At 43.7% G+C, this 12,410-nt stretch overlaps 1 protein-coding gene across 1 annotated transcript in view; it reads left to right on the forward strand.

The window, feature by feature from the left end:
- The first annotated feature begins 2,425 nt into the window (after nt 1–2,425).
- Nucleotides 2,426–12,410, forward strand: part of pcca (propionyl-CoA carboxylase subunit alpha) — a 314,348-nt gene continuing 304,363 nt past the window's right edge. Inside the window, exons 1-2 of the mRNA XM_052025829.1 lie at nt 2,426–2,527; nt 10,636–10,713. The gene's annotated coding sequence lies outside the window, so the exon portion shown is untranslated. The remainder of the gene's footprint in view (nt 2,528–10,635; nt 10,714–12,410) is intronic.

Here is a 12,410-nt window from a genome sequence, read left to right on the forward strand (position 1 = left end):
TACAATGATTAAATCGCATTTGGATAGGGACAGGAAGGGTGTGGAGGGATACGGGCCCAATGTGGGCAATTGAGATTAGCGTGGAAAGGCTCAACCATCTGCATGGATGAGGTGGGCTATAAGGGCCCATTTCTGTGCTGTAGTTTTCTATGATTCGATGTTATTGGATTGAGCAGGAAAATTGAGTTATGAAAAAATACCAGATCAGCTATGACCATATTGAATGGCTGAGTATGCACTCAAGGGACTGCATGGCTAATCCTACTTCTGCATTCTCAGTTAAGAGGTAACCAGATGAATAAGTGGCAGTTATGACATTGGGACCTTGATGTGCACAAATAATTACAATAAAACTGGAAAATGCTGGAAATACTAATTAGGTCAGGCAGCATCTATGGAGAGTGCAACAGAGTTAACATTTTAGGGTCAGTGGTTTTCGTCTTGGTCTTAGCCTCATTCCCAAAATTCAGGATCTCAAGGAATGTTGCAACAAATTTCACTTGAAATTTGTCTGCTCAATCTACAGATGGTTTTGCTTAAGATCTTCTTAACAATTAATCATGCACCATGTTCTTATGCCATTTATAGCTTTTATCCCGTCTAGTTCACTAACAGATCAAGAAACAAACATCTTTTCAAGACGAACATACAATTCTGATGAAAGAGCGATGGCCCAAAATATTCCATTTTTTTATCTACAAATGCTGCCTAGCCTGCTGAATAGTTCCAGCATTTTCTGCTTCAGTTTGTTATTTTCAACATCTGCAATTTTTTGCTTTACATGTACAAACATAGGTTGGGCCTTCTACAATATGAAACGTTGACAATTCCTGTCCTCCCACAGATGCTGCTTGACCCTCTGAGTTCCTCCAGCATCAGAGACACAAGAGACTGCAGATGCTGGAATCTGGAGCAACACACAATCTGCTGGAGGAACTCAGTGGGTCGAGCAGCATCTGTGGGAAGAAAGAAATGATTGACGTTTTGGGTCAAATCACTGCATCAGGACCTGAATGCAGGGTTTCAACCCGATACACAACCATTTCTTTCCATTTCACAAGAATCAGGCCGTTTGGCCCATTGAGTCTGCTCTGCCATTCAATCATGACTGATTTGCTGATTGATCTGAAGGACCCTAATTCGACGTCGGACTATATTTCCCTCATCCTGCATTCATGTTGTTATGTGTATCTTACTTTTGTTTATTCTTTAATGTATAATTTATGTTAATTTAAGTCTATGTAATTTTATGCTGTCATGCTTGTAATGTACTGTGCATCTGCTGCAAAAAAAGCTAAATTTCATGGCATTTATATCCTGGGCAACTAAGTGAGCTAGGACTTTACTCTTTGGAGAGAAGTAGGATGAGAGGAGACATGATAGAGGTGTATAAAATATTAAGAGGAATAGATAGACAGCCAGCGCTTCTTTCCCAGGGCACCTACGTTCAATACAAGAGGGCAAGGCTTTAAAGTAATGGGTGGGAAGTTCAAGGGAGATATCAGAGGAAAGTTTTTTAACCCAGAGAGTGGTTGGGTCATGGAATGCGCTGCCTGGGGTGGTGGTGGAGGAGGCAGGTACATTGTTCAAATTCAAGAGTTTGCTAGATAAGCATATGGAGGCATATGGAGGCGAGGTTTAAAGGTCGGCACAATGTTGTGGGCCGAAGGGCCTGTATTGTGCTGTACTGTTCTACGTTCTATGAAACTCGAAATTGCTTATTGCTCCAGATTGCAGCATTTGCAGTCTCCTGTGTCTTCCTTCTACAACACTGAGCACACTTTAGAAGCATTTATTGGCTGTGAAGTTGGCTGAGGACGTGAAAGGTGCTACAGGAGTGCAGTGGGGCTGGCTGAGGACGTGAAAGGTGCTACAGGAGTGCAGTGGGGCTGGCTGAGGACGTGAAAGGTGCTACAGGAGTGCAGTGGGGCTGGCTGAGGACGTGAAAGGTGCTACAGGAGTGCAGTGGGGCTGGCTGAGGACGTGAAAGGTGCTACAGGAGTGCAGTGGGGCTGGCTGAGGACGTGAAAGGTGCTACAGGAGTGCAGTGGGGCTGGCTGAGGACGTGAAAGGTGCTACAGGAGTGCAGTGGGGCTGGCTGAGGACGTGAAAGGTGCTACAGGAGTGCAGTGGGGCTGGCTGAGGACGTGAAAGGTGCTACAGGAGTGCAGTGGGGCTGGCTGAGGACGTGAAAGGTGCTACAGGAGTGCAGTGGGGCTGGCTGAGGACGTGAAAGGTGCTACAGGAGTGCAGTGGGGCTGGCTGAGGACGTGAAAGGTGCTACAGGAGTGCAGTGGGGCTGGCTGAGGACGTGAAAGGTGCTACAGGAGTGCAGACCTCCGCCTGACCTCCACTGGCAGCCTGAAGCCTCACGGTGGGCGGGACCACAGCCGCAGCGTCACCGGCTGGGCGCTGATTGGCTGGCGGCTCCGTCGCTCCCACGTACTGGCAGTTGAGAGGTCAAGCGGCAGCGATGGCGGCGCTCAGAGGCAGTGCCGTCGTGTGGCGCGTAGTCCTGGCCCTGAAGGTGAGCGGGGCCGTGTGAGGCGGCGGGGGGGTGGGGGAGGCTCGCCGTCTGCGGTACCGCGTCAGCCGCACCGGGGACCCGTGTCCACGGCCAGCCAGAGCGGCGCCGGTGGCCCATTACCAGGGGAAGCGGTGCCCGCTGTGGCGGGGGGCGGGGTGGCGGGGGTCATGACCTTCTGATCGGTGACCTCTGGTGCTGGGAGGGAGGGAGGGAGGGAGGGGGTGGAGTGTGGCACTGGAGGGGGAGGGACAGTGCTACAGGGATGTGGAGGGCGCCAGTGGGGATGGTGAGGGGAGGAGGGCAGTGAGTGGGCTGGCAGGGAGGGTGGCACTGGGGGGAGAGAAGGAATAGCATAGGGATGAGGAGGGTGGCATGGGGGTTGTGAGTGGGGTGGCACTGGGGCTGGCGAGGGATGGAGTGTAATGGGGAGTAGGGCAGGGAGGAGGCGGAGAGGACACTGGCATGGGGATGAGGGGCGGTAGTACGTGGGGCTTCTGAGTAAGGGTGGCACTGGGGCTGGCGAGGGAGGGAGCGCGGCACTGGGGCTGGCAAGGGAGGGAGCGCAGCACTGCAGGAATGGGACATGGGTGGTGTGTGCATTGCAGGAGGGGCATTGGGGAGGGAGTGCAGCACTGCATGGGTAGACCGGGACTGAGTGCAGGAATGGCAGCCCTGAGGGATTGCTGCACTGTGGAGAAGGGGGTGCAGCTCCTCAGGAATGCAGCGATGCAGGGGTGGCAATGCGGAGAGAGCACTTCACTATAAGAGGAGTGATGGAGAAGGAATGCGCCAGTGCTGGGGTGGGGGTTGCAGAGGGTCAGTGGGAACAGAGTGTGGTGTTACAGGAGCGGCAATGAACAGGGAGGAGTAAACTGTCAGAGGGAAATGCTGTGGGAATGTGGCAATGTGAGAGGGGTGGGGGCATTGTGGAGGGAGTGCTGTGCTGGTGGAGAGGGCTGGCTGTTAGATGAGATGGTAAGCTGAGACCCTGTATGCTGTATTGGATGTCAAAGTCAGATTTATTGTCAGATGCACAAGTCCATGTGTGCACAGGTGCAATGAAAAACTTACTTGCAGCAGCATCACAGGCACATAGCATCAGATAAGCAGCATTCACAAGAAAAGCATAAACATAAATTATACACAATTCTTACAAGAACACAATTAGGACAAAAAACAGTTCACTTTAGTGCAAAGTGATCGAAGTACTCATGGTGTTACTGAACTGTAGTGATTAGGGTGTTGCTGGTTGGTTCAAGAACTGAATGGTAGAAGGGAAGTAACTGTTCCTGAACCTGGTGGTGTGGCACTTCAGGCCTCTGTACCTCCTGCCCGATGGTAGCTGCGAGAAGATGGTATGGCCAGGATGGTGGGGATCTTTGATGACGGATGTTGCCTTCTTGAGGCAGCGCCTCCTGTAGATACTCCCAATGGTGGTATTATTTTGAAATTCAGTGTCCTGGGGTTAATTGTTAATGCTCAACCTACGTTGCAGAAGACTGATTATCTGGTCACTGTCACCTTGTTGTTTGTGGGATCTTGCTGTGCTCTGCTTTGTGTTGGCAGCCCCATTTCATTAGTACTTTATTGGCACTAAAGAAGTTCGTGTTGTTCTGAGTTCATTTAAAGTGCTTTGTCATTATTTTCCAAGTTTGTTGTTGGTGGTTGTGGCTCAGAACTGGATTGATGCTGCCAGCTCTTGAGTATATTTGTTCATCTCAAAAAGAATAAGTGCAGTTTCAGTTTTAGAATATCTTCTGAGTTGTTTATTTATTGATCAGTCACCCAAATGTTGAATAACCACATGTTAATTTCTCTGTTTTATTGGAGAAATTGACAAATTTAAAACAATGAAGACTTCAATGAAATATTTACTATTACAATGCATCTTTGAAGGTATGAATGGAAGTACACACTAAGTAACATATCAATGAATAAACATTCTATTTTTGTTGATACCCAAACTTCTCCAGTATTCAGTGATGTGAAGTTATTTAACTTGGTGCTTCCATTGCTAACAGAGCAATAAATTACTTGAAATTCACCTTTCTATTGTGGGTATTATTTAACCAATTACAGGTTAAATTTCTGTATTTTACTGTAAACAATAATAGAAGGCATGGATTATGGGCATGAATTTGTGGTGCAAGGGAGGGAACAGTTAACAAGATTCCTTTGAAACTTTAAAGATCCTGGCAGGACCGCCTTCATGGAGCCTCGGTCTGATTTATTTATAAGAGTTTACTCTTCCTTTACAATCAAAAATATTTCATAACCTCTGAACTCCCAAAGATTTTTATACTTTAGAAGCACAATAACAGTTGTAATGCAGGAAACCTTTAAAGTTTTATGCATTATTTTCTGGGCACACCAGATGTGTGCTGACTTTTCCTTAAACACTTATCATCTTTTCAGACTGGCGTGGCTCAGTCATGTGGTTTAAGCAATTACCTTGAAAGTTCTCAATGACTGACTCATGCTTAACGAGCCATAAAGGACAAGAAAATATGGCTTTGTTCTCTGTTCCAAGTTAACTCTTCTAAGCAGAGATGATCCAGCAAATGTCTCTGGATCAGGAGGGTGTTTAGCTCTTAATTTTTCTTAACAATGCAACTTTACTTCTGCCATTGGATAGCTCCCAAGCACACAAGTGGCATCAAGGCACAATTAAGGGTGAAGATAAAACAGAGTACAGATGCTGGAATGTTTGGGTAGCTTACAACCTAGTGGTATGAAAATTAAATTTTCCACTTTTAGGTTACCTCACACTCATCTGTCCACCTAGTTTTCTTCTCCCTTTTCCCAACTCCCTCTTCTCCCTTTCCCCTTACTTTCCATCTGCCCATCATCCCCTCCCCACATACAGGCAATCCTTCCTTTTTCCCTCTCAGTAATGATCCAGGGTCTCGATCCGAACATTGACTTATACTTTTTGTCTTTGCAGATGCAACTTAACCTGCTGAGTTCTTCCAATGCTCTGTGTTTTTTGTTCCATAATTGGGGATAATTGTGACTCCCACCTGCTCCCGTGGTCAGATAACGTGATGGAAAACTATTCTTTTTCCTTTTGTAAGTGAACAAGGAGAGAGCAAAAACTAACTCTGCTTCCAGAAGCTCATGCCTTTATATAATACTGGCCAATTCAACCCCAGTCTGTGTCAACTAGTCCACCATTCAGTTGGATCACTGCTGATCTGTACCTTAAGCCAATTTATCACTCATTGTATGAGCATCAGTGCTGATGCTCCAACTAAGATAATGTTACCACTGGGTGCACTGAGTTAATATGGGAAGACAATTGAGAAGAAGAGTACAGTGCCAGAGTACAGTGCAGTGCTACTGAGATATTCTTGGAATAGCAGTAAGCCAATTGAATGGGATGATAGTTGGCACAGAATGGTCGAATTGACTAGCATTATTATGTATAGAGGACCAGAACTTTTGCCAACTTGCAAAGGAAAGAAAATAGTTTTGTATCATCCCCGCAATTGCATGCATTGGAGTTATGTGAGATGTTTGAGAAAAGTCAGTGATAAGTAAAAGTTATTGGACCACATCTAATATTCTTACTGTCAAATTATGCATTGAATTATACATTTAACATGATTTTATTGTTTTCTGATTGAAATTCATCTCAGTGTCAAATATCACACCAAGGTTGCAAATGTAATCAATTTCCTTTTTACACTATTGATGCTGGTTCAATAGGATGTAGCTACCTGGTTTATTACCCTCTTGTTTTTTTAAAAAAAAGATATCATTTATTTCCAGTGTTTGGAATATCTCCTTGGCCAAAAAGATGGGATCCGAAAGGAGATTGAAGAATAGGGAGGCAGTGAGATCTAGGAATGGAATTCCAGAAAATGCTGACCTGTTGGGAGAACACAAAGTTGACAAACATTTAATGCAGACCAGTTTGAAGTGATGCCCTTTGGGAGAAACATAAAGACCTGGTGTAATCTATTTCGTACTGTTTTGTGCGGGCTGAGAGATGGAACAGAGATGAATTGTTATGTATAATTCTGGGATTTTAGGAAGGATTTCCAGGCCTTGGAGAGGGTGCTGAGAAAGTTTACCAGGATGATGTCTGTTCTTAACCATATGGAATGATTGTGCAGATAAGATCAGTGAGTGGGATGTGGTACCTAGCAGAGTTATTTAAAATGATGGAAGGTTTTAATAGAGTAAATAAGGAAAACTGTAACCCCTGGTAAATGGATTGATAATCAAAGATCAAAGATTTGGGTGGCACTGTTGCAAAACTAGTAGAGCTGCTGACTTGCAGGTCCAGCGATCTGGGTTCAATCCTGACCTCCGATGTGACGTTTGCACGTTTTCCCTTTGACTACGTGGGTTTCCTCTGGGTGCTCTGGTTTCCTCCCACGTCACAAAGACGTGCAGGTTTGTAGGTTAATTGACCACTGAAATTGCCCCTAGTGTGTAGGCAGAACCTGGGCGGAGTCGATGGGAATGTGCCGAGAATAAGATATCCTTATTGGTCGCATGTACGGCAAAACACACAGTGAAATGCACCTTTTTGCGTGGAGTGTTCTGGAGGCAGTGTCGCCACACTTCTGATGCCAACATAGCATGCTGATAACTTCCTAACCTGTACGTCCTCGGAATGTGGGAGGAAACCAGAGCACCCGGAGGAAACCCACGTAGACACGGGGAGAACGTACAAACTCCTTACAGACACTGGCCGGAATTGAACCTGGATCACTGGTGCTGTAATAGCATTACGCTAACCGAACACACCACTGATTAGTGTTGGATCACTGTAAATGGGTACTTGATGGTCGGCACAGGCTTGGTGAGCTGAAGGGACTGTTTCAGTGTTCTTTGACTCTATCAGCATAAAATAATATTTAATAAAGTTATAGGTAAAAGGACCAGGTGAAAAACTGAAGTTCTGTTTCATGCAGAAGTTAGTGATCTAGAAAGAATGAACAGTATTCACATCTCCTTATGGACATCCCCAGTTTTTTATGGCCAATGATATACTTTTGAAGCATAATCACCGTTGCAAGAAATGCAGCAGCTAAGCTATGCATGGCAAACAGCAAAGTGATAATGATCGGGTAAGCTGCTTTAGTAATATTGAGTGAGAGGTCAATATTGACACCAGTGATATCTTTGGAATTCATTACCTGAAGGGATCATGGCATCAGATTCCTTGAAGACTTCCAAAAACTCAACTGGATATGTCCCTTAAGAGGACAAATTTGTAGAGTAATGGGGAAATAGCTGTACTGAGGGACTGAAATCAGCAGCTCTTCAGCACAGGCAATGGGCCAAGTGGCCTCTTATGTCAGATCCTATGATGCTATGACATTGTGTCAAGCAACCCGGGGGTGGTAATTGGGGCTGAGATTTTGGGAAGAAAGCATAGGGATGAGAAAAAGAATTGTTTTTAATTTTCTTTCAGTGCATTTGTTTATTAGTTATAAATGCAGCAGAGATGGAACATAAAGGTTTTGACTCAATGTGTGGTTAGAGGTGAGAGATCATGTTGTTAAGCCTCCAATGAGTCTTGGCAACCCAAGTCCTGTGGGATGATTACAGTGAGCCCAACTGATTGTGTCTCTTGATGTGAGATTGCTGGGACTGTTAGTGGGTTTTTAATGTTTAATATATTAAAATGTATGATATCTGTGACAATCTGAATTGTTTGTCACTGTGACTTTGATGTTCAAAATTTGTCTTTGATCTTGGATCGCAGCGGTTTGTTTAATTAGCTAACAATCTTTTTAATCAAAAAATGTTCTGTACCCCATTGTTGTTACTTTGCCTTCCACACAGACTTGAATCTTGTTTAGCATTGTATCGATTACCACTTGTACTTTGTGATTATTTTTAATTGGATCTGTGGGTCAATTATTTTTTGATTTTTTTCTCTGTGGGGGGGGGAAGGCTTGTGGTGGAGTTAGGGAATCACAAGTATAATCACAAATTTTCTCAATGTGTTTTTATAAATCTATTTGCAGTTTCCAACATCTCGTATTCCGGTAGGGTACCCTACTGAGACTGAATCTCTAGTAACAAGATCAATGAACACAAACGGGATAATTTTCCCACTGCCCGCTAACTAACAACCTAATCCTATGGTATGAAGGTAGAATTTTCCAATTTCAGGTAGCCCACACCCTAGGTGCTCTCCACCCACACACACTCACCTGTCCACCTAGTTTTCTTCTCCCTTTGTTCACATTCCCAGTCTTCTACCCCACCTTGTTCCATCTGCTCATCATCCCCTCCCCATCTGCTTCCATTTATCACCTGCCAGCCTCTATCCCAACTCCCCCCCCCTTGTACTGCTATATACTGGCAATCTTTCCTCTTCCCTCTCAGTCCTGATGTAGGGTCTTGACCCGAAATGTTGCTTTACACCTTTTGCCTTTACAGATGCTGCTTGATCCGCTGAGTTATTCCAGCATTCATTTTTTTTGTCCCAGAATGAAGCATCTGCACTTTTTTGTACTTGCATTATTTGTTGATTTTGCAATTTCATGCTACAGATTGTGAGAGGGAATGACTGTGTTTGTAATTTCGAAGAGTATTGGTCAGTGTGGAATAAAACATTTAATTTCAGTGAGCAAATGACAGGCAGATAATAGTTTTCTGGGTCAGTTTATGTGACAGAGAATAGAGTGCAGTTTTTCGATTGCAGGGAGTAAAATGCATGTTCTAAAATTATAACTGGTGGCAGTGCTATGGACTTATAGATGGGTTTTGGATGTTGTATAGGTAAAATGTAGCAGTGTGGCAATGTTTTCATTTATGATCTGGAATATTTTACAGGCACTTAATACTATGTACAATGTAGTCACTGTTTTATGAGAAACACAGTTGCTAATTTGTACATGGCTAATAGTAATGAAGTAAATAACCATGTAATTTATTTCTGTGGCCTCAACAAGGATAAATTATGGCCAGAATTTTGTAAGAACTCCTCTACTCTTCTCTGAAATATTGCTGTAGGATCTTTTATCCAAGGGCAGAACTGGGATGTCATCTCAAAGCTAGCACCCCTGACAGTGCAGGACTCCTACATCCATCAGGTTCTTGAACCAACCTGCACAACCCCAACCCTACCTCAGCAGCAGAACACTGCAGACCACCTCTTGCACTGCTGTGAACTTATTTCTGATTGTTTTTTTTTGCCCTAATGTCTTGTTTTGCACAGTTTTTTCTTCTACATTATAACTTATGTATAATTTAATTTATATTGTGTTGTCTGAATTTGCATGCCTGTGATGCTGCTGCAAGCAAATTTTTCATTCAACCTGTATCTCATCGTACTTGTGCATATGACAATAAACTTGACTTGACTTGACCCTCTGTCTGTATTTCTGGGTTACTTATATTGGTATTCTCCTCCCCACATTCATTCCAACCTCTTGACAACACCGTGATGAATTTTCCCTGTTTTGCTTCCACAGTACCTCAGGATGGATGACACCAACTGATATTTTGAGCTATGCAGAGCTAAAGGATTATGGATTTGATTCCTCAAGTGGTTTGTTTAATATGATCACGGAGTTGATATGGGAAATAGAGGAAAAAATGTTTTTTTCTAATAGCAGGAGTTCAGAACAAGAAGGCAGAACCTTGAAATTAGATCTCAGCTGCTCAAACGTGCTGTTAGCAAGCTCTTTATCACAAAGAGGGAGTGGAAATCTGAAATTCAACAAGTATTTGAGGCTGGGAATCTGTTGAAAATTTGAAAACTGAGCTGGATGAATTTGGTAAGGGTGTTAAAGAATTGGGTGAATGGAATTAAGATGCAAGATCCATGCTTTTATTGAATGGTTTGAGGGACTGCAGGGCTTCCTCCTATCCCAGTGCTCATTCGTTTGTTCTGATTGCCAGAAACCTCTCTCCCCTTGTGATATTTTTTAAAAAACTATCTCTGTGAAGGTCACCCATTCTAGGATCTCCCTATGTGGCTTGGTGTTGGATCCCATTTCATGACTATATCTATGAAGCAGCTTGGGATGTTTTACTATATTTAAGGTGCTGCATAAATGCAACTTGTTGTTGAATGTGACCCAGACTGTTGGCCTTGTGTCAATAAACTTTAATCATGTTTTATGTTTGTTTTCCAGCATGTAGCATCCTGGTCCAGGTGCAGTTTAGCAGTCTCTCGAGCATTGTACTCTACAGTGCATGATCCAAATGAACCAGTAAGTTTTGCTTGATAGATATCTATAAGAATGTGGAATTGTTTGTCGGGGTGAAGATGGGGAAGATGCTTCCACTTGTGAGGAGGCCAGTGGCACCATGGTAGCATTGATAATTTCAGTGGGGAGTTCAGAAAAACCCTTTCACTTTCAGAGAATGTGCACAGGATGTGGTTGAGGTGAATAGCAGGGATGTACCTAAGGGAAAGCTGGGCAGTAACAAGGCAGGAAGGAATAGAAAGATGGGCTGAAGGAATTACATGATGGTCTGGGGGAGCACATAACCACCACCACAGACCATTTAGAGTCATAGAGTCACACAGCATGGAAACAGGCTCTTCAGCCCAACTGGTCCATGCCAACTAAGTTGCCCCATCCAAGCTAGTTCCATTTGCTAGTGTTTGGCCCATAACCTTCTCGACCTTTCCTATCCATGTACCTGTCCAAACTGTCTTTTAAAAGCGGTTATTGTACCTGCCTCAACCACTTCCTCTGGCAGCTCGTTCCACATGGATACCACCTTTTGTGTAAAACAAAAAAAAAGTTGCCCCTCATGTTCCTCTTAAATCTTTCCCCTCTCACCTTAAACCTATGCCCTCTAGTTCTTGATACCCCAACTCTGGGGGGGGGGGGGGGGGGAGACTGCACATTCACCCTATCTATGACTGTCATGATTTTGTACACTATATGATCACTTCTCAGTCTCCTACGGTCTATTTGGTCAAATGGAATCTTTCTGTGTTTTACATTCCATGCAAGTCTCTGTGTGTATCTTTATTTTTTTAAGCTGAGGTTATAAGGGCTATGATACAGAGTGCAGGGCACACCAGATATAAGGAAAAAAAGATGATGAGATATTTCAAAACTTGGGTTTGAAGACCATTGGGAGATAAAAGATCAGGGGTAGTAAGGAAGTGCTGGCAGTCTTTTAGAGAGGGCGTGCTCTGGAACAAGGTAGGTGATAAATCTTGGTTCTAATGGTGCGAGGATGAAGTGAGGAGAAATGGCGTATGTGGTAAGGTGGTTCCATGTAAGAATGAGAAGGGAAAGTTCAAACACATGACAACAATAAAAATATCAATAAAGGAACTATCTAGAAAGATTGGAAACTGTGAGTGGGGTGAGGTAGTTTGCATGACTTATTCAATAACTCTCCATTAATGAGAGCACAGTTCTAGCTATTAAATGGTAGGAAGAATAATAGCTGTGAATGAGATCCTTCCGGAACACGACTTAAACAGTGAAGAAGTGGAAATTCATCAATTGTCAGAGGACGTGAGACAAGAACATTGGAAGCAAAGAGGTTGAAGGTAGAGTAGATATTTGGGCTTATGAGAAAAGTGTGGAATTTCTATTGTGCTATCATGACATTTTTCAGTAAGTGTACATTGAGGTGGCCTAGATGCAATGATTCAACCTCTCTATTGTAGGAAAAATTGATGTGATATGAACAGAAGTAGTGCTGTATGAAGGAAGTCAGAGGGTAGTATGGAACTGTTAATTAATATATACTTATGCAACTGCAAGAAAATTGTAAAATGCCATAATGTGGTTTATTGACAAATCTTTGATAAGATACCACAAAAGGGGTGTTATGAAAATTAAAACACAACATTTTAGAGGATTGCCAGTGGGTAGAGGCCTTGTTAGGGCAATGGAAATTGGGGGGGGCGGCGGGTAGGGTAATGGATGTCTTTTGG

The sequence above is a fragment of the Pristis pectinata genome, chromosome 11 (genome assembly GCF_009764475.1).
Source record: "Pristis pectinata isolate sPriPec2 chromosome 11, sPriPec2.1.pri, whole genome shotgun sequence".
Taxonomy (NCBI): Eukaryota; Metazoa; Chordata; class Chondrichthyes; order Rhinopristiformes; family Pristidae; genus Pristis; species Pristis pectinata.